This window comes from Lemur catta, chromosome 12 (assembly GCF_020740605.2).
Source record: "Lemur catta isolate mLemCat1 chromosome 12, mLemCat1.pri, whole genome shotgun sequence".
Taxonomy (NCBI): domain Eukaryota; kingdom Metazoa; phylum Chordata; class Mammalia; order Primates; family Lemuridae; genus Lemur; species Lemur catta.
The window spans coordinates 21239037-21266541 of record NC_059139.1 but is presented as its reverse complement, the minus strand read 5'-3'; positions in this window follow the sequence as shown (position 1 = coordinate 21266541).

Sequence of the window (27505 nt, the reverse complement as noted above, 5' to 3'; positions counted from 1 at the left end):
CCTTTTGTGGCACTTAACTTTCTCGTATTTGTAATTATTATTAAATAAATATTATCTTCTGTGGCTTTATCTTGGCCCTTCTCTCCCCATGATCATCCTTCATCTTCTTTTTCATCTCTTTCCTTGCCCCTGTAGTGAATATGTGGCTTGCTGGGCTCTTCCTTCCCCACTCAGATATTGGTTCTTCTGTTTACTGCAGTTGCAGTCTAGGATTGCAAGTGTCAGGACTGGTGGCTGCAAGAGGGAAGGCCATGGAGCTTTCTTTTTCTTTTCCCTCTTACTCCAGTTCTGCTTTCTAGGATCTTCCTTTATCTACTAAGATCTTTGCTTTTCTGCTGACCTCAGTGCTAATTCAGAGCACAGCTGCAAGCAACAGAGATTATGACTGCAAAGGGCAAAATGAGAAACCCAGAATGTATACCACCAGCTTCAGTGCATCCAGCCATGTTCCTGCCCTGTCCAACAATCACACCCCAATCCCAAAAGCTCAGGCCTCTTTGTAAACCTTTAAGGACTTTTTTTGTGTAAGTGGGTAAGTCTTCTTTTGTAGACCTGGAGGGATGTTAAAATGTCTTAGTTTTCCCCTTAGGATTTAAGTAAAAAGAGAGGAGAGAAAACATAGGAAGGAGTTTCTTAACCTGCTTTTGTGCTCACTAGCAATTGAGAAAAATTTCTGAAAACTAAGATTAGTGGTAAAGCTGATGGAAAATTTGGTATTGTTCAGGGGACAAGAGTAGAAAGAAATTGGTCAAAAGTTATAAGTGATGGCTTTGGAAGTAAAAGGAGGCAGAACAGATTGATCCTAAATTTCCTTGGGACAAACACACTCTGCTCATAGACCTTCCCTTTCTTCCTTTATTGTTTCAAATTCTCCCCTTCCTCAAATTCTGGGTAATAAAGTGGTTCAGAGAGGAAATTCTAGAGCCAGACTGTCTTAACTGTCTTTTTTTTTTTTGATACAGATTTGATGCTTTTTGGATATATAAACTTGAACACAGTCATAATAATTATAACAGTGTTGATACTGGTGCAAGCATAGACAAATATACCGATAGAACAGAATAGACTTAAAAACAGACTAATTTATGGCTTATGACAAGCGTGATACTGCAACTCAGTACTTAACCTCTGAGTGTCTCAGTTTCTTCAAATGTAGAATAGGAATAACTGCATTCCTGTAGTAGTGTTTGTGATGATTAAGTAAATTAATCCAAATGTGTTTAGAATAGAGCCTGACATCTAATAAATGCTTAATAAGTTGTAACCATTATTTTTGTTATCTTTTATTTCAAAAAAATTTTGCCTGGTCCTAGGCCTTAATCAACTTCCTCTGAAATTTTACAGTCCTCACTCTTCACCACTTATTTTGGAACTTAATTCTTCACTGTTTTGCTTTGCTACCAAATTATTTTGTGTGCAGTAGTTGTGTGTTTCCAGCTATTGTAAACTCTTTGAGGATAGAGACCACATATACTGCATGTAATCGATTCTGTAGTTCTCATGGTACCCAGCACAGCATTGAGCTTAAGGTGGCCTTCAGTTTGTGCTTATCAGTTGATTGGGCAATAGGTCACTTTGGGGTTTAAGTGACATTTCTTGGGAAATCCACATTTAGCCTTCCCAAACTGAAGTTAGTAGCAATTCTGTATTTTGCAGCCTTAATTGGTATCAGAAACATTTGCTATTTTACCTTTTTAGTGTCCAGCCCTGGATTTTATGAGTTCTTAGGGATTATACCTGATAAAATCCACCCAGAAGTAAATACACTGCAAGGAAATGTAAAACCTCATGGTTCTTGACCTCCCTTTCACCTCCAGGGATTCTAAAGAAGACAGAAAAGAGTTTATGATTTTGCTTATCCATGAATAAAATTTTCTCATCCATATTGTTCTTTTGAGTTGGCTCACTTTGCATATTTTATATTTTTTCCCTTCCATTTTCACATTAACTTTTGGCATCCCTAGAAAATCTGTTTTTTTCAAGGTCCTTCTGCTTTCCTGAGAAAGATCTGCTGGTTACCTGGAAGGTGGCATAGAGCTCTTCTTCCTGTTTCAAACTAGTCTCAAGGTGCTTTACTCCCCAAGAGGTAGCCAAAAACTGCTGTGCTGAAATGGTCATTTGTGAATACAGTAATTCTCAGGAGGCATAAATTCATATCCTGTTCTCACTGTGTATTTTATTAACTGTTAGAGTTATTCTAGTGCCAGACTCTGGCTAGAACCTGACTTGGTGCCCAGTGCTAACAACTGTCTTTAAAGGCTTATGAATAAGGTCATAAACACTATTTACATTAGTAGAAACATGTACTTTTAGTATTTACACCAACCCTTCTCCCTCCTGCTCAATCCTCACATGCATGAGCAATTCATAATGAGTACATAGGTACTTCCCCTCTTTTTTAAATCACATGTGTATAAGTGCATTTGTTTAAAGTTTATTTTTCATAATCAAGTTGCTCTTGTATCCTGGTCTCTAGTCTTCAAATGACATGAACCTTCCCAGATTATACATACTAAAGTTTTTTCCCTTCTTTTTAACTAGGGCCAAAAATAATAAACCTGGGTTATGATGCAAGCAACCAGAAAATAAAACCGTTATTTAATGAGCATTAGAAGAATTTTTGACTGTGTCAGAGCCTTGTCATAGGCATAACAAAACCATGGAACACTCTTTAGTTCAGTGGCAAACTTAATGTTCACTTTCCAGGTGTCTAAGATGTTAAATATTGATTTCACATCAGAGAGATGTGAAAATAAAAGAAAGGAAACTCATCTTTGTGTTTTCCCCATTTTTTCTAAGAGGGAGGCTAAATAGTTGAAAAAAGAGATTGTTCCTGGTCTTTCAAGATGTGAACGCTATCCTGTTAAAACATATATTAGAACCCTCACCAAATTAGGCATAGAAGGAACATATGTAAAAATAAAAGCCATGTATGACAAACCCACAGCCAATATCATACTAAATGGGGAAAAGTTGAAAGCATTCCCCCCATGGAATACTACTCAGCCATATAAAAAGAATGAAATAATGTCTTTTGCAGCAGCTTGAATGGAACTGGAGGCCATTATCCTAAGTGAACTAACTCAAGAATGGAAAACCAAATACTGCATGTTCTCACTTATAAGTGGGAGCTAAGTTATGGGTATGCATGGTCATACAAAGTCACATAATAAACATTAGAGACTCAGAAGGGGGAGAGAAGGAGAGGGAGAGGGTGATAAAAATTACTTATTGGGTACAACGTACACTATTCGAGTGGGGGATACACTAAAAGCCCAGACTTCACCACTATGCAATTTATCAATGTATTAATAACAAAAACCCACTTATATCTCCTAAATTTATAGAATTTTTTTTTTTTTTTTGAGACAGAGTCTCGCTCTTTTGCCCTAGCTAGAGTGTCGTGGCATCAGCCCAGCTCACAGCAACCTCAAACTCCTGGGCTTAAGCAATCCTTCTGCCTCAGCCTCCTGAATAGCTGGGACTACAGGCATGTGCCACCATGCCCAGCTAATTTTTTTCTACATATATTTTTAGTTGTCTAAATCATTTCTTTCTATTTTTAGTAGAGAGGGGGTCTTGCTCTTGCTCAGGCTGGTCTCGAACTCCTGACCTCAAGCGATCCTCCTGCGTCGGCCTCCCAGAGTGCTAGGATTACAGGCGTGAGCCACCATGCCCAGCCTATAGAAATTTTTTAAAAAGGAAAAAACCATAGGTGACAAATCTTGGAAAGAAGCAATATCATGGAAGGGCTACTTTGATGGTTACCAGTTTTGCTTTAAGACTATGTGGTAATATGTGGTGCATATCTTTCAGAAAGTTTCCAAGTATCTGTAGGACACGGCTTGAATTCAGTTCAAGCAGACAGACGAACATTCACTCATTCAACATGCCAGACACCCTAAGCGGTGAAGTCAAAATAATGATAACAAGGATTAGAGCTGACAGAGCTATAAAAAAATACATGGCAAGGAAATATAAAAACTCATGTTTCCTTGACCTTCATGTAGAGGTAAGGAAAACCAAGGGAAGATTGCTAATTATGAACTTAATTTTTTCTCATAGTCTAATTTTTCTCATTCTATTTGGCTCTGCATTTTATATTGTGTGTCCTTAAAACTGACCCTAGTATTAAATTGGACCTGAAAATGCTGTTTAAGTCTGTATAATATTTCTAGCAAGAAGTTCCAACAAGCCACCTATCTGATAGAAGCAATTTTGAGTAATGCTTAAATGCACTGGATTCAGAAGTAGAGCTATGGTATATCTTTGTAATAGAAACTTGAGCAAGTTCTCTATGAATTTCAATATTTTTATTTGTAAAACTTGGATAATAGTGGTATTTATGTGATAGTATTAGTGTGAGGATTAAATGAAATAATGCATGATAGTTTAGTACAGTACCTGAATCATAGTAAGCTCTTAATAAATATTAGCTATTATTATCTGATTATATTTGTTCTCTTATGAAGCTCTTCAAAAGAGAATAGCATGGTAGTCTCTTTTATTTATCTCTTCCAACTTCTCTGAACATTCGGTTGCTTGGAAAAAAGAAGTTAGTAGAATATAGTCGGCCCTCTGTATCCGTGGGTTCTGCATCTGCAGATTCAACCAACTGTGGGTTGAAAATATTTGAGAAAAAAAAAACCAACAAAAATAACAATATAAAAAATGATACACATTAAAAACAACTAATACAGCATAATAACTATTTACATAGCAGTTACATTGTATTAGGTATTGTAAGTAATCTAGAGATGATTTAAAGAATATAGGAGAACATAAATAGGTTATATGAAAATACTATGTCATTTTATATAAGGGACTTGAGAATTTGTAGATTTTGGTGTCTGTAGGGAGTCCTGCAACCAATCTCCAACAGATACTGAGGAATAGCTGTATAGTGTTGTTGACCATTACTTTGATTTTGTACTGACAGAAGATGTCAAACATCCTGTTGGCTGGTTTGGGTAACCTCTTCTCTAGACAGTGCTAGAGAAACACAATGACCCGGGTTTCATGTTTAAAGTTCATTTAAGTCTTTTAAGAGTTCTATTTCAGTCATTTTATTATAGCATTGTGTTATTTCTGCTAAGTCCTCTTTATAGAAAAAGACTATTCCCAGTTGCTTTAGGAAAGAAAGGTGACCAGTCGGTAATAATCTCCTTTTTAACATGGCGGCCTCTATCTCTAATCAAAGAAGACTGGGCTCGTATCTCACCATAAAGATGGTAAGAAACAGTGAAGATTTGGAGGGTAACATTAATTGTAGTGCCCACTGTAGGATGGGCTCTGGTTGGGGGCCTCTATAAAGGAGAAAGGATTGATCAAGTGAAATATACAGATTCAAATAGGAAAACCTGGAGCATTTTTTTCTGACTCTAGTAACTTCCCCAGGCCTCAACATTTGTGGACCTTTATGCGCAAGGTATGAAGAAGGAGAATCCATGTTTTATTTTGTTTTGTTATTTCTTTTTAACTACTACAAACTTTTCCCCACAAAGCTATGAATTTTATGTCCCTGAAATAAATTTTACTCCATGAAAATTGAATCTTCTTTTCAGAAGGTCTTTGATGGCTCTTCTTGCTTTGAATATTCAGTGGAAAGAAGCTCTTACATTTCTGTGCCAATATTTTCTCCATTCTGGAACTACTTGAGTGAATACAACACGTCATTTTTTCAGAAATCAAAGGTTCCTCATTAAAATTTTTATTTGAAATTCACATACAGTTTAATAAAGTTTCCAAGTTAAGTATGAAACTAATAGTCCATTAAGAATAACGAATGATTGGCTTATATTTTTATTAACCTTTGGCTGTAAATGACCTTAAAACACCATCTAGCACATTCAAAATCACTAGGCATGACTGCCCAGTGCCCCACCTAAACTAGCCTCTCATTTATTCTCTTATTAAATCTCATATTAAATCTCCAGTGGAAGAGATTGTGTCAGAGCCTTCTTTACTAGCCTGTTCCAGCATCTCACAATTCACATAGTGCTTCAAAAGAGAAATAAGTAGCATTCTTTAAGTGTAAATGTTTTGATGTTTGCTCAGGTTGAAGCCCTTTCCTACTCTGTTGGCTGTCTTATTCACGTGTGGGTTGTTACTCATGATGCAGATGGCTGACACTGTACTCAATGTTATTGTATACAACAGAGTTGTGCCACAAAGAAGTTGAGTGCCACGAACCACACAGCAATGATTTTAAATCATTCTGAGTATGAGAACCATTGTTAAATGTCAAAATGTCATGCCGCCATCCCCCACCCTCCCGCATATACACAATACTAGTTTCACTCTTAGTACCTGTTATTTAAGAAAATCTGTGGTGGAAAACAGCTATTATGAAGGTAGTAAAGCTTTTTAGTGAAAGTGTATTTTATTAAACACAATAGCATCTTCATACATCTGAAAAGTAGTAATGCATATATGAGAAAAAGTTTTTCATCTAAAAAATGAAAGTACCATATGTGTCCTATTTATCATTCTGAGTCACTTGGGAAGAAAATTGGTGGCATTTTACCCACAAAATTGCTCAATTCATTGTGCATATTTTTGGAGATAATTAAAATTAAAAATGACAAAGATTGGCACACATTTAACTTTGTTCGCTCTGCATGTCCATAGCCCACAGGAAGGGTTCTGCTAGAACACAGCAATCACAAAGACAATGAAGCACAATAAATTTGGATGCTTTATACTATGTTCTGAGCTTCAAACCATGCTGCCTATGATTAAATAAGATAATGTTTATAAATAACAGCAAAGGGCTGTACTCTCAAAAAATGTTCTCTATGCAAACTTCCATATAGAGATACTTTTCTCTATACAGAGTTCCAAAATGTCCTGATTCGTGAGTCTTCTTTAATTTAAAATAGAAGAAATATTAAATAATTGCCCTCTCTAGTATATATTGCTCTATGGAGGATTACCTCAGAATAAAACAATCCATTAACAAAAAAAGAAAAGTATTTTTTTGAGTGTCTACCATGTGGCTGGCAAGAAATTAGTGATTTTTCTCATCCATTTGCCACATGTTATCTATTGGCCTTCGATGAGTAATGAATATCTATTTCTACAGATGCAGAAAGGAATTTTTATATTGGTGAGTTGCACTTAAATTTAGAACATTGACCCAAGTTCTGTTGAAACCTAAACAAAATAGAATGATCTTTAATAGTTTTTATTTTTATTTTTTGGCTAAATATAAAAGTGCTGCTGTTTTCATTCTTTTTTTTTTTTTTTTTTTTGAGACATAGTCTCACTCTGTTGCCCTGAGTGGAGTGCCGTGGTGTCAGCCTCGCTCACAGCAACCTCAAACTCCTAGGCTCAAGCAGTCTTTCTGCTTCAGCCTCCAAAGTAGCTGGTACTATAGGTGCATGTTGCAATGCCTGGCTAATTTTTCTATTTTTAGTAGAGATGAGGTCTCGCTCTTGCTCAGGCTGGTCTCGAACTCCTAAGCCCAAGCAATCCTCCCACCTCGGCCTCCCAGAGTGCTAAGATTACAGGCATGAGCCACCATGCCCAGCCCATCATTTTTATGTATGTGAAGGACAAAATATCATTTGTATCTTTTCTGGGATGGTGAATATTTTCTGCCCATATGAAGATCAAAGATTACACATGTGGTTCAGTGTCTATGCTAGACTGTGGGGGATAGGAATGAAGGGTTAGAACATTGGAAAATGGTATACCAGAGATTTCTTGTCTGGATTTGGTACTGATGGAGAGAGAGAATGCCCTTTCAGATCCTAGGAGGCCTGGTTGTTATTGCATGTGGAAATGGATACATCGAGATTCAATTTGAAAATACAACATAGTCAAATCACTGCTAGAAGACTTTATAGAATGGCTACTTTGGGCCATTGATATTTCTGGTTATCACAGTGGTCAAACTGGGTATTTTTAAAATAAGACACAAGGACTGTTTCCATTGCTGTGGGAACCGTTCGTGTATCTCCTCTGGTAGCAGTATTTTGGTGGGAAAGATTGATGATCACAATTCTTCAGTATCAACTTTACTATAAAATATGTTTAAAATACTTTCATGATCATGAACCACAGATCTTTCTTGGGCATTTACTGTGTTCGGGGCAATGCAGTTGACAGTGAATATGCAAATATCTGTGGTGTGATGAAATGTAAAGGTTAATTAATGGGCTTGTTTTATTCTTCCAGTTTAGTAACCTAAATGAGTTCACTGCTCATTTGGCAGCTACACTTTGGACACCTATTGCTTTTGTGTTACAAACAGCACATGCCAAATATGTAGCTTCTAGTTTCAAAAAGACCGATTGGGAGTAAGATAGGATGATTTCAGAAGAGAATGCCAGCAAACCGAATGGGTTTCTTATCCCATTTCCATACTAGGTAAAAGACTCTTTGACTTGGCAAAGAGAAAGAACATTTAGAGGAAGAGTAGAATCAGACATAGCCCTGTGCTTGGCTTTTAGCATCCCAGAGGGGCTGGGGCCGGGCGGAGAACTCAATAACATTTGCCTTGAGGTTTTCAGGAGTCCAAGAGTAGGAGAGATTTGTGCTGTAGATTCCTCTTGGAAACTTTGAAAGTGTTAATCTCTCATAAGTGTCTTGTGCTACCTTTTTACAGGTGAGTAGGAGAGAGATGGTGTCCTGTATATAGGCCAAATGACTATTTTAAAATGGTATGGTCGATATTACAGATGTGAAGAAAAAGAAAGAGAGGTCACTGTGGCTTGGGTTTGTTGGAGAAAATTTAAATATTTTCCTGTCTTAGTAACTTCAGTATGGGGAACATAATATTATGTTGCTGGTTAGAATTAATAAGCTGTTTATTATCCCCAGAATATGAGCAGTAATAGTCTTAATTTCTCTCTTTTTTGCCCATATGGATAATAAAAATATCTGCCTCTTATTGGCCAGAGAATAGATAGAACAAACACACCTTTTTCTTGACTCTTTGGGTACTTTTTTCTTCTTTTAATTATTAAATTACTTCAGACCCATTGGTTAATAATTTTCTTTTTTCCTCCTACAAGAGAAGCTGAGGTAGCAGAAGTCTTGATCCAGTGCCATCCGTCTAATAGGCAATATAGGAGAGCAATAATAGGCTCTGATAGAACAAATTCCAGCTATTACATTTTGCAAATAAACCTAAATCCTAATAATCACTCAGGTCACAGGGCACACATCTCTGTCGAGGGTTTTCCCCTTCAGAACTCACATTTCTTCCAGATATTTCTCGTCTCAAAAGTCACAGAACAGCCACCACGAAGGTAACACTACCATAAATTTTACCTGCCCCAGACAACCTTCAGGTAAGAGCCTCCTATATACAATTTCCATTCTGAGAGTGAAGTTATAAACCAAATTATAGCAAGTCAATACAAGCCCGCCCTCACTTTTTATCCCATGCGATTTGACCTGACAGAGACTCAAAAAAAAAAAAAACAGTAAAAAAAATTATCATTGAACTAAGTACAATCTGTACTATAGGAACTGGAAATAAAAACTTTAATGTTTGCAAAAGCCCTTAGGAGTTGTTGCCTAGATTTAATTACTGATCCATTTGTATTGAATTTAAGTCCTTTAAAAACTATTAGTTATTTGATGGATTTGGAGGATCTAAATAAAAATCTCAATTCAGAATTTACATCATACAACTATTTGTACTTACATCTGGCCCTTTAGTTCTTCATAAGAAAAATAGCATTTCTAACAGTTCTATTCCTAGTAAAGTTACAAACTGTAGTGTGACCTTTCACCTTGAGTAGACGATTATATAACTACTTCATAGGAATCACTTTGCCATCTACAATCCACACTAAATTAAAGACACCTGATCCTCAATTCTGGCATGTGGCTCCAAGCCCTACCTTTCTTTTCTTTGTTCATTAATGAATGATCATTTCTATCCTGATGACTGTTTGACTCAGTCAGTTTGATGGATGGGAAAACAGAGAGCTAAATGTAGCCCTATTTATTCTGAACTGATAACCTCCACCCAGCTTTGCTTCCATCCCTCAAAGCTCAGTTCTTCCATAACCTAGGCTTTCATGTTTCTTTCTTTTTTTATGAAACCACTTTATTGAGGTACAATAGGCACACAAAAAGCTGTGTGTATTTGATGTATACATCTTCATGGCTGTGTGCTTACCTCCAGGCTTTTGTGTTCCTTCATCCCGTTTTGGTCCTAAAAATGAGATAATTTTCATTTGTATTAATTATCCATTGTGAGATATTTCTAGTCTTAAGTGAGATTCCGATGGGTTCTGGACAGGTAGGGGGCACAGAAAGGCCAAACACTTTTCTGTAGACGTAGCTTGCTTTCCATGTCTCCATGGAGAGACAAGCCTATCCCTTGATGGGTGTTAAACTAATGCAAAGTTCCCACCTAGACCTGGTTGTGAGAAAAGCATTTGCTGTTGTTCCAGTGTGTAGCAGGCTTTTATAGCAGAGTAAAAAAAAAATCATATTTCCTGACAGTTTAAACACCTTTTTAATGTTTTGCTCATTGCTGGTGCTGAGAATGGAGGGAAGGGAGTGGAGTGGGGATGTTGGCAATTGTGAGACTCCGAATTATTGGCCTTTTTTCCAATTCCACAGATGTTCTGGCCTGAGAACCCTTTACTTTAAGGCTTTTAAAAAAATACCCACCACCACCTTTTTCTGATAGTTACAGATGAAGAATTTGAATTCAATCTCTCTTTTCTTTTTTCCTCTTCATCTAAGTGCCTGTTATACTTTTCACATTTTGTCTTTGCTTTCATTCCTCCCAATTCTCCATGTCATCCTATTGTCTTTCTACACCAAAGCATCTACTTTGCTGGACTTAAAAGATTTGAACTTACAGTCAATGTGAAAATTATCCGTGCGGTATTTGGCCTATGTCTGTGACTTGTGCGGTATCCTACCTACAATTTTCAGGGTAAAGAAAAGGGTGGTCAACATAGAGGTAGTGACTTGCTGTTTCTGGAAACTCATCTTTGTGAACTGGATTCATTGCAATTTGAGAACCTGCTCTCTGAAGGTCACCTGGCTGTTTAACTACACTAGCCTGGAAGATTCTTGTTAGAAATGAGCTGTTAGTACAGAAAACAGCCTTAATTAATAATGCAGAATTGACTCTGCTGCCAGCCAAGATGTGATTATGGAAACATTTGCAAAGATTGTGTGACTTCAAAATAAACTCCCTAAATATTTTAAGAATACTTATAGGGCCTGGGTGTGCATGAAACTTACATACACACACACACACACACTCTATCGTCTATCTATCCTATAGACTGTATATAGAGTGTAGTTAGATAGATAATATCTGTTATATATGTTGTATATTTTCTTCTCCTAGGTACCTTTAGGGAAATGGCCATCTCCTCCGAAGTCAGCCTTGAATGCAGGGGTAGTAGACGGTCATTTTTATGGGATTAACTTGTATAAGGCTACAAACATCTCCCTCATACCCATCATAGAATCTCAAATTCTATCAGTTGGGTTCTATTACTTTTAGTTATGAAGACCTTTCAACATTCTTAAATAAGCATGAGTTAAAATGTGAATGTTCCTGGGAATACTTGTCAGCTTGAAGTTGCTTGAAAGGATGGGGAAAGAGAGAATGGGTGTCAGCTGATAATTAGATGACAGCAAAATCTTGGCAAAAAGAAGCCAGGCTAGATACCTGTGTTTTGCAAGAGGACAGCTAAGGGTAGGGGACTGGGCTTACAGCCAAAAGGGGTGAGAGAGAAGTGTCAGAAAACAATTCACCTATTTAGTTCTGCAGAAGTCTGGCCCTGCCCCTCTTTTGTGTGTAATGGGTGTTCAAGTACTTGGATGGTCTCTGAAGGGAGTTAGAGAAATAACTTTTCTCTCCAAGCTAACAGCCAGAACTCCACACACCTAAATAAACAGCCTTCGGTGCCAAACATCACATTAGTTTATAGCGAGATGTCAGTGGTAGAGCTAAAACATTGCCTTAAAAGATTTCCTGTTGGAGGGGTCTGACCGAGGAGCTGGAGGACAGTTTAGCTGGGCTGGGCCAATAAATGCTCCTCAGTGTTTTTCCCAGTGGCTTTGTTGAAGTTGTAATTCTTCATGCACATTTAATGTGTTTCCTTGAAAGTAAAATGGCTGGGACCTGGCTCAAGAAAGTCAAAACTTGCCCCAACTATTGGATTCGATGGTGATTGGGTTAGTGACAAAACCTTTAACTACTTTTGATCTCAGTCTGTCCCCATTTTCAACCTTTTAGGATGACCCAGTTTCTTTTGCTAGCAAAGTTTGACAGTCGTACCTTTGTCTCGACATCACTGATGAATCCCAGGCTATCTCCTCGTTTCGGCCAGTCTCATCTGCACTCGCTTTCCAGCACTGTCAGTTGTCCCTGTGTTCGCCAGGTTTCAGACGTAGCATCTTCTTTCTTTCCCTTAAATTTTTATTGGCATAACATATTGACCAGACCAGAGGGGTAGGGGTCAAAAAAGTAATGAAGATAATAGTAAGTACCTATTATGTGTCAAGCACCGTGTAGGGTTATTTATACACTTCATTTCATTTAATCCTCAAAGAAATGTTGCAAGATAATTATTGTTGTAATTTTTATATGTGTAAAAATTGTGGCTCAGAGAGGTTGACTTAGATACTACTTGAGTCTAAAGTCAGTTCTGGGTTCTAATTTTGATTCCACCTATTTGCTATTGTTGATGTCTCAGTGTTTCCATTTTCTCGTGTGTAGGCAAGTATGGAAATGCACATGCATTTCGTGTGCCTCATATCATAATATTATATTATGTAATATAATATATATTATAGAACAGTAATTTTCAAATAACAGTCTCTGGAACCCTAGGTGATATAGGGCTACCAGGGGTTGGGGTGATTTTGGAGGGAAGTTTAATTGGGAGGGCTGTGAACTCTGCTCTCAACAGCTGTACTTTTAGCTATTTTATATGTTAGGAATCAAAGTAATGTATATATTTTTCAAACCAAAGGGTCCATTGCTTACAAAAAACAAGTTTATAAGTCTTGATTCATTTATAAGTTTGGGGAGATTTGTGTGAGGAACTCGGGGTGTCAAAGTTAGAACCACAAGGTTGATCGAATTTCCTAGCAACTTCTGGGGCAAAAAAACTATGTTTATTTGTGAGTCCCATTATCTTGTTTGGGAAACAAAAAGAAGGGAGGGAGGGAGGCAGGGAGAGAGGAAGGGAGGGAGGGAGGGAGGAAGGAAGGAAGGAAGGAAGGAAGGACAGAGCAAGGGCAGAGCAGACAAATCAGTATGGCAAAGAAAATGTCTTCCTGGTGTTAACTGGGGGAGGAATTTGTCATGTTTCTTATATGACGGGCATAATGGACAGTGATGGTTTCAATTGTGGCTTTATATATTATTTATTTATTTATTTTAAAGACAGGGTCTTGCTCTGTCACTCAGGCTGGGGTGCAGTGGTGTGATCATAGATCACTGCAGCCTCAAACTACTGGGTTCAAGTGATCCTCCCACCTCAGCCTCCTGAGTAGCTGGGACTACAGGCATGTGTCACCGCACTCAGTCATAAGATATTCTTGTGATAGATTTTTCTTACAACAACCTTCAATGAAACGTAAAGCCATAGGTGTTAAATCGAAAAGCATTCTTGGGAGGGGGAAACAAAACAGCGTGTAAAATGGGTATATCAGCCTGCCTAGCCTGCTTTACAGAGTTGTTGCTGAAAGCTCAAAAGAACCACACATGTGTGAAAATGTTTGGAAACCTGTCAGAATTATACAACTTTCAGATAGTTAGATCATTCATTATACCACACATACTATCTTTTTATTTATTTTTTATTTTTTTCCAGGCAAGTACATTCCCAAATACACCACACATACTATTGAGCTCCCTGCTCTGTGCCTGGCTTTGTTCCAGGTGCTAAGAATGCTCAATGCCAGTCATTTGTATGTTAGATTTTATTTGTCTACCCATGTCTTTAGCAAACTATAGATTTAGTTATCTTGCTACTTTGAAAGTTAAGATTGGTCACACAAATAAATTGAGTGAGGATTGATCAATGCTGCTGTCAGAACAAGCTGGAAGCTGAAAAGGGTTTCTAGAGGTTATCTGATTCATCTTCCCAACATAGGAATCCCTCTCATAGAATTCCTGAGGGAGGGCATCAGACACTCTTGAGATATTTCTAATTCCCAGGCAACCCAGTCTATCATTACACAGCTTTAGTTTTAATTTCTTCTTTATGTTGAATAGCCTAGAAGGTTGGAGAGCAGTAATAGAGATGGGTATTAGAAAATTCTTGATGTTCTTATGTTGATTCTTTGCCTGTTTAACTTGTATTCATTGGCACTAGTTCAGAAGCATGAGGAGAAGATCCTGCTACCTTTGCATCTGACAGCCTTTGAATTTAAAGACATCTATGGTGTCAACCCTACAATTTCTTCATTTATAGCCTAAACATTCTCAATTCTCCCTTTTGCCTTTTGAGATAATTTCCAGACGTCATTTTGTTATGACAGTGTTCCTTTTACAGCACAGCATTCAGAAATAAACACAGTGTCCTAGATCTGGCTTGACTAATACATTGGATTCTGTTCTGGAGAGTTTATTTTATGTTTTCATTTCTTTTTCTTTTTTAGCTTCAGATCAGCTTATACTTGAAATATGTGTTTATGAGTGACCTTTGATCATATGCTGTCTCAAACTGTTTACCAATGTCATAAAAACTTGATATACCTAAAAATGATATATCACATGAGGAATGCTTGGGTGAGGTCATAGAAACAAAGGGTATTTGTGAGTCATAAAACATTGTACAAATATGAGACACTGTAATTAAGGTCTCCATGTTTTCAACATGTCAGTTCTGAAATTGTTGTTGAAATACCCTTGCATCCATAAAACTTAATTCTGGTCATTTTATTTAGGCAAATTAACCAAATGTCTTTCAATTAACCAAATGTCTTTTTCTGACCTTTTTTTAAAAATAAACTAACTAGGCCTACTTTTTATAAATTAATCAGAAAAATAGTGATTGAGAACAGATACATGTACTACTAAGCACTTCAGTAGATACAAAATAATCTTGTATACTCTGTCACCAAGAAGTCTCATGAAGGCATGGGGGCTTTGGGTAAAATTGTGAACTGGTCTTTGCTGCTTTCATTAAAATATAAAAGGTGCTGATTTGGTGGGAAGGAGAAACAACTTCAGCCTGTGCAGTTGGAGAGGAGTGGTAGATGTTAGTGTATATAGCAAATGTGTGTTTAAATAGCATAAGTGTTTAAATATTTGCATTGGGGTGACACTGTGGACTTGCAGAGAACTCTTGGTTTCTGGAAGTGAAGGAAGAAACAGAGAGAAGCTAGGATCTGGAGGAGTGAAGAAAAAGAGAAGAAAGAAGACAGGGAGCCCTGTGTGAGCAGAGAGCATCCTGGGAAGAGTTGATGGAAGTGAGTAACCAAGCACAGGGAAACTAAGTGGATGTTTGCAACTGAGGGAAAGTTAAAAGACTTGCTCTGCTCTTGATATAGTCTGGGGGGACTGCAAGACAGAGAGCTCTAGCACAGAGGTTTCAACCAGAAGATGACACGTATCTGTGACCTAGCAGATCAGATCTTGCTGTTCCATAACTGAAAGGAAGATGTAACTCAGTCTTGAACTGGAATGAGGGCATTAGGGAGGATGATCATAAAGGTCATCAGTCAAATGGGCTTTTTATTATCTCACATTAAAGCCTGGAGTTAGGGGTACCACAGGTACCACAGTTCATTCAGTGCCTCCGTGATGTGATCAAGGGCCCAGGTCAGTCCTTGCCATCCTTCTGTTCTGCCAGACTCAACATACTGGCTTTTGTTCTCAGACTAATTCCTTATGGTGTCAAGACGGTTTCAGTGTTACCAGACATCACTCCCTTGTTACAAATGCATACAAATATACGAAGTATAAAAAGTGCCCCTAACCCACTTCCCTCCCTCTTATTGGGGGTAAAAATCTTCTCCAAAAACCCTGATATACTTTCCTTATATATTGGCCAGTAGAAATCCACTTTTAAATCTACTGGCAAATGTAGCTAGAATGATCAAGATTGACATGGACCAATGATGGTTTATCTTTTGGATATAGCAGAAGCTGTTGATGGGCAATTAGCAATATCTGCCACAAATGATAAGATCTCATTCAATAAAAATATCCTTTTTGTTTTTGTTTTTATTCAAAAATTTGTGGTAAGGGAACAAATACTATACAGCACACCCTAGGAGGGATTTATATGTTTTTAATGTTTGTGCCTACTGTAGTACTGTGGTGTGATGCTAAGCTTTATATTTTTTAAACCACCTTATTCATAGAGTATCTTAGAATTTTGGATTTTTGTAAATTCAACTTGTTAGTATGAATTCTGATCCTTAGGGACTATATAGATATTACTTTTACTAATTTCTTTTTTGTATATATAGGGATTCTTTATTCGACTAAAAAATGGCTTTATCTGTTTTGTGTTTATAATATATTCCTCCCAAAGCAAAATACTGCCAAAAGGATTTCAATGTTCAACAAGTTTGCCAAGATATAAAAGTCCTAAGCTGACAATTTCATTCTATAGTATAATTTGATCATGGTGATATAGTGAAGGAGCATTTGATTGCAATGGAGGAGACCTGGGGTGTATTACTGGCTCTTCAACAAACCAGCTTGTAGTCTTAATTCAGTTATTTCACTTCTCTAGGCCTCAAATTTCATCACCTCTTCCTTTGAGGGAGTTATATTAGATCAATAATTCCTACACTGTGTTCCACATAAAACTAGCTTTCTGAGAAAGGTTTATTGATATATGAAAACTGGAAAATTTGGTCAAATAACTTTGGAAAATACTAGGTTAAACCAAGTTAATCACATTTCTTTACTTCTGGATTCTCAGGGTCTTTACTATGCTAATATTCACTATGAATCTCCAAGAGAAGGATAGAGTATACAGGGTTTTCTAATACTATTTGACCATGGACTGTCTTTTGTTTTTGTTTGGTTTTGGTTTTGGTTTTTTGAAGAATCATGAATCATTTTTAATTGGAGCACAGTTTGTGAAACATTGAGCTGGATACTATTTTACTCTGCAATTCTGTAAAAGGGATGTATTCTTTGCCAAGATCTAAAGTAAAAGTCCTTCCATAACTGACTCTACTACCAGAGGCTTTCTCTGGGAATAACTGGATGGAGGGAATTGTTCAATTAAGTCAGTTATGGAAGGCATTGAAAAAGGAGAATCAGAACTAGAATCTGCAGAATGGATAGAACTTTCATGGCTGAAGCTGAGGGGAGCCACTTACGGGTGAAAGGAATAACATGGATAAAAACATGAACAGGGGGCTTCGGGAAAGCCTCCGGCATCTTCATTTGTAACTTCAACTTTCTGCAGTCCTCGCTGTGCAGAATGGGTTGAGAGGAGTGCACAGCAGAATGAATGAACTCTTATGTGTATAATAGGCCATGATATTTGAGCAGAGTCTGAGAGGTTTAGGACTGTGATTCTCTTGTGACCTATTGGAATAAGAGGCCCTTAGAAGTTGTTTGTGCATGTGCGTATGAGTGTTATGTGCCATGTGTGTTCATGTATGTGCATGTGTGTGCATGAGTGTGTGTGTTTCAAACAGATTTGGATCTAAGTTGCTATTTATATATTCTTCAGCTCATTTTAATATTCTTTGCTCCTTTTTCCTTACAACCTTGGGATTTCTTGGTTATCTTGAAAGAAACCAATGCAGTCATGCATTAGGGGTGGAAAGAAAGCAGCTTTAACATTGTAATCTTCCTGCTCTTCATTCCTTTGTCACCTGACAACTTTTGCCTCCTGTAACTCCTGAATTCTGGACCCAGGATTTTTAAAGGTAGGAACACATTTCTAGAACATTTTGAAGTTAAAGAAAAACATGTATTTTCAACACTGCTTAGAGTCCATGATAGTTATCATACTTGCCATCAGGGAAATTGAAATCCCACATGATTCATGTCCTAGAATTTTTCCCTTGGCTTTTATGTCCACTGAAACGTTTCCTGGCTTGCTTGAGCTCACGTCCAGCCTGGGAGGTTCCTATCAGAGCTGCCCAAGCAGGCTGTGTAACATGATTTATGATGCTCTGATGATGGAGTTGTAGATTTTTTTATTAAACACCAAGAACAACAGGGAATAAAAAGGGAAAAACATAGATCATAACCACTGCTGACTGATATCTGGGCACTGGGCATGTGGAAGACAAAGAAACAAGAGGTCCAAGCCCTACTGCATCCAGAAAACTTGTGTGTGGATTTGCTGGCTTCCTCCTCTGGGGTTTTCTGCTTCTTCCCCTTTGGCTGCCTCTTTGGAACAACAACCTAGGAAATATTGTCATTCACAAACATTTTATTAAAGTGCATTCATTCAGTCAATAAATATTTATTGAGCAACTATTCTGTGCCAGGCACGGGTTGAGGCCCTGAGTACACAGCTGTGAGCAAAACAGACAAAAATTCCTGCCTTCATGGAAACTATGTTTCCAGTGGGGAAATTTTACACACACACACAGATATAATTATACTATAGGTATTATTTATTATATATGCATAATGTACATATTTTATTAACATATGCATAATATGTACATACACATATATATTATATGCATACTATACATATCTACATAATATACATACATATATGTGTGTGTATATGTATATAGCAAATTAGACAGTGACGAGAGCTAAAGAGGAAAAAATAGTAAAACCAGAAAGGGGACATAGAGAGTTTTGGGAAGGGGAAGGGCTGAAATTTTAAAGGGGAAGGCCTCAGAAAGAAGATGCCTAAAGACTCCAACACATTGAGTCTTTCCAGGTAGAGGAATCTCAAGTGCAGCGTCCCTGAGGGGTGTGAGGCAGAGGAGGAGGCCATTGTACCTGTGGCGCAGAGAATGGAAGGCGGGAAGGAGATGAGGGTGTGGTAGCACAGAGGCTAATGATGGAGGGTTTTGCAGGTAATAGCAAGGCTTGGGATTCTACTCCATGTGCCATGGAAAACCACTGGGAGGTTTTGAGCAGAGGAATTACATGCTCTGACTTATGTTTTAGTGGAAATATTTGACTTCTGTGGTAAAATACACCGAAGGGGGCAAGGACAGAAACAGGGAGACAAATTAGTATTCTACCTGGGAATGTGAGGCTTTCTCTTCAGTTTCTTCTGGGCAGTTCTTTTGACCAACCTAGATTGCTGGCTCTCACTTGTATGTGCCCCGTATCTAGTTTGTGGGAATCTGGAATCCTGCTTAATCCTGCCTCGGTACAGGCGGTAAATGCAGCATCACCTTCTTTCCTCCGACTGCCAAACTATAGGCCAACCTGTCTCTTTTCAGAATTTCCAGGCAGGAGTCAGATGCCAGTGCACTGGGTTCCCCTCTATCAGAAGACGATTAATGATAAGTTCTCTGAGTGCCCTCTTTGTACTGGGGTCAAGAAAGAAGCACTCTCTTCTCCCTTAGAAAGGGATAGACTCATAAAACATCAAGAATTTTCTCCACTTCTCCACAGAAATCCTCTTTAGAAATTCTCTGAAGAATATGCTCAAAGTCTCTCTCATTAGCCTTTGTTTTGGGAGCTAGTACCTCTCTCACACTTCTTTCTTGGAGGAAAAGAGATAGGAGAAAGCATAGCATTTCCTAAGGAAATCTTTTTTTCCCAAGCCCTATCCTTCTCCCATTTTTTTTATGCCCTGGATGCAAATGAGGGATCCCAGAGTTTTTTTTATCATTTTTTCAACTATTGAAAATTTGCATCTTGGTCTGACACTTTGCCTTGCAATGTCATAGCTATTATATTTTGGTGCATTGGTTGCAACATCCTGTTACAAAGGGAAGGGCTGTTTGCTAATTAGTGAATTGTGTATTTCTGCCTTGATAACAGCTATCAAAAAAATGAAAATGTGTTTGGCAGGGAGGAAAAAGAAAATTCAGGTTGTCTTATATCACTGTGTATTGGCATGGCAATATGCACGTAGTAGATACCTAACAATATTTGTTGAAAGAATGATTGAGCTTTGTGGTTTGAATGGAAACTGCAAAGTGAATTCATATTAGGAAAGCAGTTCATGGTCAGAATTAAGTCCATCCCTCACAAGGATAGTGCAAATAAGGTAATCGTGTCCTCATTCTACATCAGACTATCATCCAAGATATTGTTTTGTTTTGTTTTGTTTTTTCCTGCACGGGAATTGGTCAGCAAGCTCTAAGTCTCAAAGTCCTTATGAGTCCCCAGAGGAGCTGCCACGTAATTGAATAACAAGTGCTTTCATATCACCACCAGTGTTTGGGTCTGTAGAGGGAGTAGGAGAGTTTTCTGATCAATAGAAGAGAGGTGTGAGGTTTCATGTCTAACACTCAGAGCTGGACTGGAGAAATGTGTTTTAGAAATGATGATAAATACTGGAACATTGCCTTAAGATGACCTGTTTGGATATGGGATCCACACTTAAACTCTTTATTGCTTCTTGTCAATAAATGTGCATCACGGGGACTCTGTGTGCCAGGCTGTGAGCTGGAAGACAAGGCATACAGATGTGAAAGGAAAATAACGGTACAGGAATGGTGGTGAGGCAGTTCATAGTTAATTGCCACGGAGAGGTCTAAATGATGGGTCCCCTTCGTGGCATGGGGAAGCATGCTTTTTGGAGGACTAGCGATGCTAGCTTTATCCTAAGGCTCTACATTATAAATTTTGCACTCAACATAACACATTTCATGCAAGTGTGAAAAATCCAGATCACTTAAGCACTCTGTGCCTCCGATTTTCATCTACCCTTTATTTTACCACCTTCTTTCAAATCAAGAAATATAACACATGTATAGAAAAGCACACACAAAATAAATGTGCAGTTTAATGAATAAATAAAATCTAGCCACGTGTGTAATTATAATTACACAAGAGAAATGGACGGTTCTCTCGAAACTCTCTGTGTGTGTCTCCTCCCAAGCACTACTCATTCCCTCTGTCCTCCAGGTAACCACTGTCCTGCATTTTATGGTAGTGATTTTCTTGCCTTTCTTTTTAGTTTTGTGCACTACATACTGCAAAAGAAAAGTTGCCCAAGCCTGGCCCAAAAAAGAACCCTTCTATGTGAAATTTATAGCCACTTTTTTTTTCTTAGAAGATCAGCATTCCAGTTAGCGTGCGTGAACAATTTTCTGATGAATTTTAATGAGATTAAGGCTTATTTTGGAAACTAATTCTCACCCACTAATTTGGCTCTCAGTTGACTACCAGTCAAATATCTACTACCTTTAACCAGACTTTCGTTCTTTATATATCTAGACTTCCCCCACATGTGCACAGCCTGCCCCCATCAACATCCCACTTCATTGTGGTACATTTGTTACAATTGATGAACCTACAATGACACATCATTATCACCCAAAGTCCATAGTTTATGTTAAGGTTCACTTTTGGTGTTGTACATTCTATGGGTTTAGACAAATGTAAAATGACATGTATCCACCATTATAGTAGCTTTACTGCCCTACAAATTCTCTGTGCTCCATGAATTCATCCCTTTCCTTCAACCAACTCTTGTGAATCACTGATCCTTTTACTGTTTCCATAAGTTTTCCTTCTACATAATGCCATATAGTTGGCATTATACAGTATATAGCCTTTGCAGATGAACTTCTTTCACGTAGTAATATCATTTAAGGTCCCTCTCTGTCTTTTTATGGCTTGGTGCCTCATTTCTTTTTAGCAGTCAATGATATTTCTATTGTCTGGGTGTACCAGAGTTTATTTATCCATGCCTCTACTGAAGGACATCTTGGTTGCTTCCAAGTTTTAGTAATTACGCTATAAACATAAAGCTGCTATAAACATCTGTGTGCAGGTTTTGTGTGAACATAAGTTTTCAGCTCCTTTGGGAAACAGCAAGAAACATGGTCACTGGATCGTCTCATAAAAGTATGTTTAGTTTTGTAAGAAACTGCCAAACTGTATTTTATTTTTATTTTAATTTATTTTAATTTATTTTATTTTATTTTATTTTATTTTATTTTATTTTATTTTATTTTATTTTTTGAGACAGAGTCTCTCTCTGTTGCCTGTGCTAGAGTGCTGTGGCATCAGCCTAGCTCGCAGCAACCTCAAACTCCTGAGCTCAACCAATCCCACTGCCTCAGCCTCCCTAGTAGCTGGGACTACAGGCCCCGCGCCATCATGTCCAGCAAAATTTTTTTCTATTTTTTAGTAGAGATGGGATCTCACTCTTGCTCAGGCTGGTCTCCAACTCCTGATCTCAAGCGATCCTCCCTTCTCAGCCACCCAGAGTAGTAGGATTATAGGCATGAGCTACTGTGCCCGGCCCCAAACTGTCTTTTATAGTGACTATATGATTTGCATTCCCACTTGCAATGAACAAGAGTTACTGTTGCTCCACATTCTTGCCAGCATTTGATGTTGTCACTGTTTTGGGTTTTGTCCATTCTCATAGGTGTGTAATGGTATCTCATTGTTGTTTTAATTTGCAATTGCCTAATGACGTGGGATATGGAACATATTTTATATGCTTGTTTGTCATCTGTATGAATTCTTTGGTGAGGTGTCTGTTCAAGTTTTTGGTCAATTTTTTAATCGGGTTGTTTGTTTTCTTACTGTTAAGTTTTAAGAGCTCTTTGTATATTTTGGATGGCAATTTTTATTTTAATCAGATATGTCTTTTGCAAATATTTTCTTCCAGTCTGAGGCTTGTCTTCTCATTGTTTTTTAGCCCTACGCATATTAATCATAGTTATTTTAAATTCTCAGTCTGATAATTCCTACTTTCCTGACATATTGGAATCTAGTTGTGATCCTTGATCTATTTCTTTAAGCTGTATTTTTTTGCATTTAGTATGGCTTGTAATTCTTTTGTTGAAAGTCAGACATGATATGCTGAGTAAAAGGAACCACAATGAATAGGTGTTTTTCATGTGGTGCTAAGGTGTGGTACTAAGGTATGGGGGAAGGAGAAGTATTTATAATCCTATGATTAGGTCTCAATCTTTTTAGTGAGTTTGTGGCCCTGGGCTGTAACTTTACAAGTGCTTCTCAGGTCTCGTTTCTTCAGGTGAGACAGGAAGGCTAGAAGGGGCTGCAGTTGTATAATTCTCTCCTTCCCCGCATAGAAGGCTAAAATGGGCTGGAGCCAGGTATTCCCTTCCCCCACAACACCTACCAGAATTTTTAACTCTCAAACTTATCCACACTGAATATCCAGTAGGTCATCAATTACTGTTGATGTTTTCCTACGCTGGTGCTATTCCCTCAGAGGTTTCTGCTTCTGGATTTCTGCTCCAGTTAGTGTGATTCTCAGTATCTGCCTGTCTGCATCTCAACATTTTGGGGTAGTGGTTTGGTCTGTGACCTCAGTTTTTCTCATGAATCTAATAAAAGTTGTCAATTTTAACTATGTGGATGGGAATGATGACTTTAAGTTCTTTTACTGTTTCTATAGATTTCAGTCCATGCTAGACCAAAGTCTTTGAAGTCTTTTTTTTAATCAACTCTATCAGTTCTATAATAGAATGCTATAAAATTTTATTTTATCTTGCAACAATTCTATTTCACCCATTTTCAGAGTCCAAGAAAGGTTAAAACAAAACAAACAAGCAAATAAAGTAACACAGTTAGTAATAGAGCTGGTATTAGAACTGAGGATTTGCACTTGTCCATAGGTATTTACCCGAGCAAAGTAAGCACATGATAACGTTGACTCCTCTCAAACAGAAATCCAGGGATGGATGGAACAATAAGCATGTGATTTAATAGGAAGCAGAGAAGATGTTCTAGATGACGGGCTAATACTTTTTGATTTCAAGCCTTACCACAAAACCACAATAATTAAGACACTGTATTACTGGCATAAAGGTAGACATATAGATTGATGGAATAGAATTGAGAGTCCAGAAATAAACTCAAGCATTTATGATCAATTGATTTTTGACAAGGATGTCAAAATAATTCAATGAGGGTAGAAAAGTCTTTCAACAAATGGTGCTATGACAACTGGATATGCACATGCAAAAGAATGAAATTGGACCCCTACCTCACACCACACACAAAAATTAACTCAAAATGGATAATAGACCTAAATATAAGAACTATATCCAGGGACAATGGCTCACACCTGTAATCCTAGCTACTTGAGAGGCTGAGGTAGGAAGATTGCTTGAGGCCAGAGTTCAAGACCTGCCTGGGTAACACAGAAAGACCCTATCTTTAAAATATTTAAAAAAATTATCTGGGCACAGTAGTGCATGACTGTAGTCCCAGCTACTAGGGAGGCTTAGGCAAGAGAATCACTTGAGCCCAGGAGTTTGAGACCAGCCTGGGTGATATAGTGAGACCTCATCTCAAAAAAAAAAAAAAAAAAGCTACAAAACCTATAAAACTTTCAGAAGAAAATATAGGAGTAAGTCTTCATGACCTTGGGTTAGGCAAAGCCTTTTTAGATATACTGAAAGTATAAATGACAAAAGAAAAAAAAACTAAATTGGACTTCATCAAAATTAAAAACTTTTGTGCTTCAAAGTATATCTTCAAGAAAGTGAAAAGACAACCAATAAAATGAGAGGAAATATTTACAAACTATATATCTGATAAGGGATTTGGATGTAGAATATATAAAGAATATTCTTACAACTCAGTAAGAAAAAGACAAATAATTCAAATAAAAAATTGGCAAAGATTCTGAATAGCCATTTCTCCAAAGATATACAAATGCCAATAAGCTTATGAAAAGATGGTCAACACGATTAGACAGCAGGAATGCAAATAAAAACTACAAAATACACCCAAAAGATGGTTGTAATAAAATAGACGGATCATAATTATAGTTGGTGAGAATCTAGATAAATTGGAACTCTCATATACTGTTGGTGGGAATATAAAATAGCACAGTCATTTTGGAAAATAGCCTGGCAGTTCTACAAAATATTAAACCACCATCAGGCTACTCCTAGGTATGTACCCAAGAGGAATGAAAATATGTATCTAAACAAAAACATGCACGTGAATGTTTAAATAAGAGTTATTCATAATAGCCAAAAAATGACGATCCATAGTCCATCAATTGGAGTTTCCTTTTGAGGTGATGAAAATTTCTAAAATTGTGGTGATGGTACACAATTCTGGAAATACATAAAACCATTGAATTGTACATTTTATGAGTGAACTGAATGATATGTGAATTATATCTCAATAAAGCTGGGTTTGTTTGTTTTTTTTTTTTGGAAAAGAAAAAATGAGAGGGGCAACAGAAGAAATTTACATTCATTTCCTAAGGCTCCTGTAACAAATTATCACAAACTAAGTGGCTTAGATTGATAGAGATTTATTCTCTCACAGTTTTGGGGGCCAGAAGTTCAAAATCAGTTTCTTTGGGCTGAAACTAGGGTGTTGGCATGGCTGCACTCCCTCCAGAGGCTCTTGGTGAAAATCTGTTCCTTGCTTCTTCCAGCTTTTGGTGACCTCCAGCATACCTTGGTTTGTGGTTGTATCACTCCAGTCTCTGCCTACATGGTCACACTGCCTCCTTCACTTCTATGTGTCTCTTTGTTAAATCTCCCTCTGCTCACTCTTTTATGCATACATGTGATTGCATTTAGGGTCTGCCAGGATAATCTCTCCATCTCAAGATTCTTTACATAACCACATCTGCAAAGACCTTTTTTATTTATATTAAAAGAAAATCTTCAAATTTAATACAGTTTATTTGAGCAAAGAGTGATTCATGAATTGGGCATCTCTCAGAATCAGCAGAGGTTCAGAGAGCTCCACCCAGCAGTGTGAGCAGCAAGCTTTTACAGGCCAAATAAGGAAGCAAAGTAGAGAAATCATTTGACTGGCTACAGCCAGGTGTTTGCCTCATCCAGGCATTGTGTGATGAGGCATTTGCCTTAATGGATAGCATCTGATCCACTGGCCTCCTGTGATTGGCTGAAGCTTGGCTGTTTGTGACTGGCTAAAATGGCTGCTACAAAATATACTCCTAAATTAGGTTCACTTTGTTTACTACTAAATTAGGTTCTAGTTAGTTATGTAGGAACTCAAAGTACAGAGACAGACTCTCAAGCTAAAGGCTTCCTGTGGATTAGGATCTGATATCTTTGGTGGGGCATTAACTGGCCTGCCTCAGAACCCAACAGGCCTATTTTTTAATGCCTATCCTTTACAGGAGATGCCTTTAAGGGCCACTTCTACCATAAATTGTTTACATTTGGTAGTAAATTTGAGGAACAAAGGCCAAGTGATCTCTTAGTCTCATGGTGTACTACCTAGTAACATTACTGGATTTCCATGTTTTCATGTTGTATTTAATAACCAAGTCAAGAATTTCAAATATCATTACCTGACGGACTTCTCAAGTTTCAGGCTATCCAAGGTTTGGTCTCAGCTTTCTGATAAACATGGTGTGTATTTGCAACTGGCTGAGATGCCTCATTTTGGCTTGGTTCATACCAAGTGCTGATATTTCCCAGAAACCTTATAGTCAGGAAACATTTCTTTTTGTTCCTTTTATAAGTTCCTGTGTAAACTGTGAATTGCTATAAACACAAGAGATCATTTTATTGGACACGTTCTCCTCTGCTAGTTCTCACTGCAGTACCTAATCACTAGTCCCCTGACATGACTTTAGGTTTCTAGGGAGAAGGAAAATAATGTCCCATAAATTGAAAACACAGTATGAGGATGTACAGTTTAAAATACATTCTCTAAAAATTCAAAGAGAGTGAAATTCATGTAAACTATTTTAAATTCCCTTTTAACTCTTTGGTGAAGAAAATCTGAGACTTATGTATAAGAGACAGAGGCAATGAGCCGATTTTTTAAATTATAATTAGAATTTTTGCATGAAGGTGGCAGTTTTCCCTCTGAGTAGTTGAAAATGGCTCACTTATGATGATATTGCCACTATGCAAAAATATTTGTAACTCATTTTTTAGAAGTGATTGTCTTCAGTCCCAGGTTCTGAATAATTGAGCTCTTATTGCCTTATGGTCATTCTTCATATTGGACCACAACTCAACTTATTCACTTCACTTGCCATCCTTTACTCTGAGTGATTTGGGATTATTTAAAAAAATCAAATTCACCTATATTTGCTACAACTGAGACTATTCAAAAACGTTTGAGCTGATGTCAGTAATAAAATGGAGTTCTGGCAAATTTTAAGCAATGGCAACTTAATGAAAATAAGTGAATAGGTGAATAGAAGACTTTAAACAGGACAATACACATTTGGATATGTAGCTTTTGGTGTGAGTGTGTTAAGAATAAAATAAATCACATTTCTTATACTCATACTTTGCATACTGCAACCAAAAGTACAGAATCCTTTGTCTTTGGTACATCTCACCTATCTTCAGCCAAGAACAAATACTTTTTGTGTATTCATTATTTACTGGGACTGGTATAGACTCTGAGGAACAAAACAGACATAGTCTGATTTCATGGAGACTGATGTAGGTAGAAACACAAATAAAAATATATAATATGTCATGG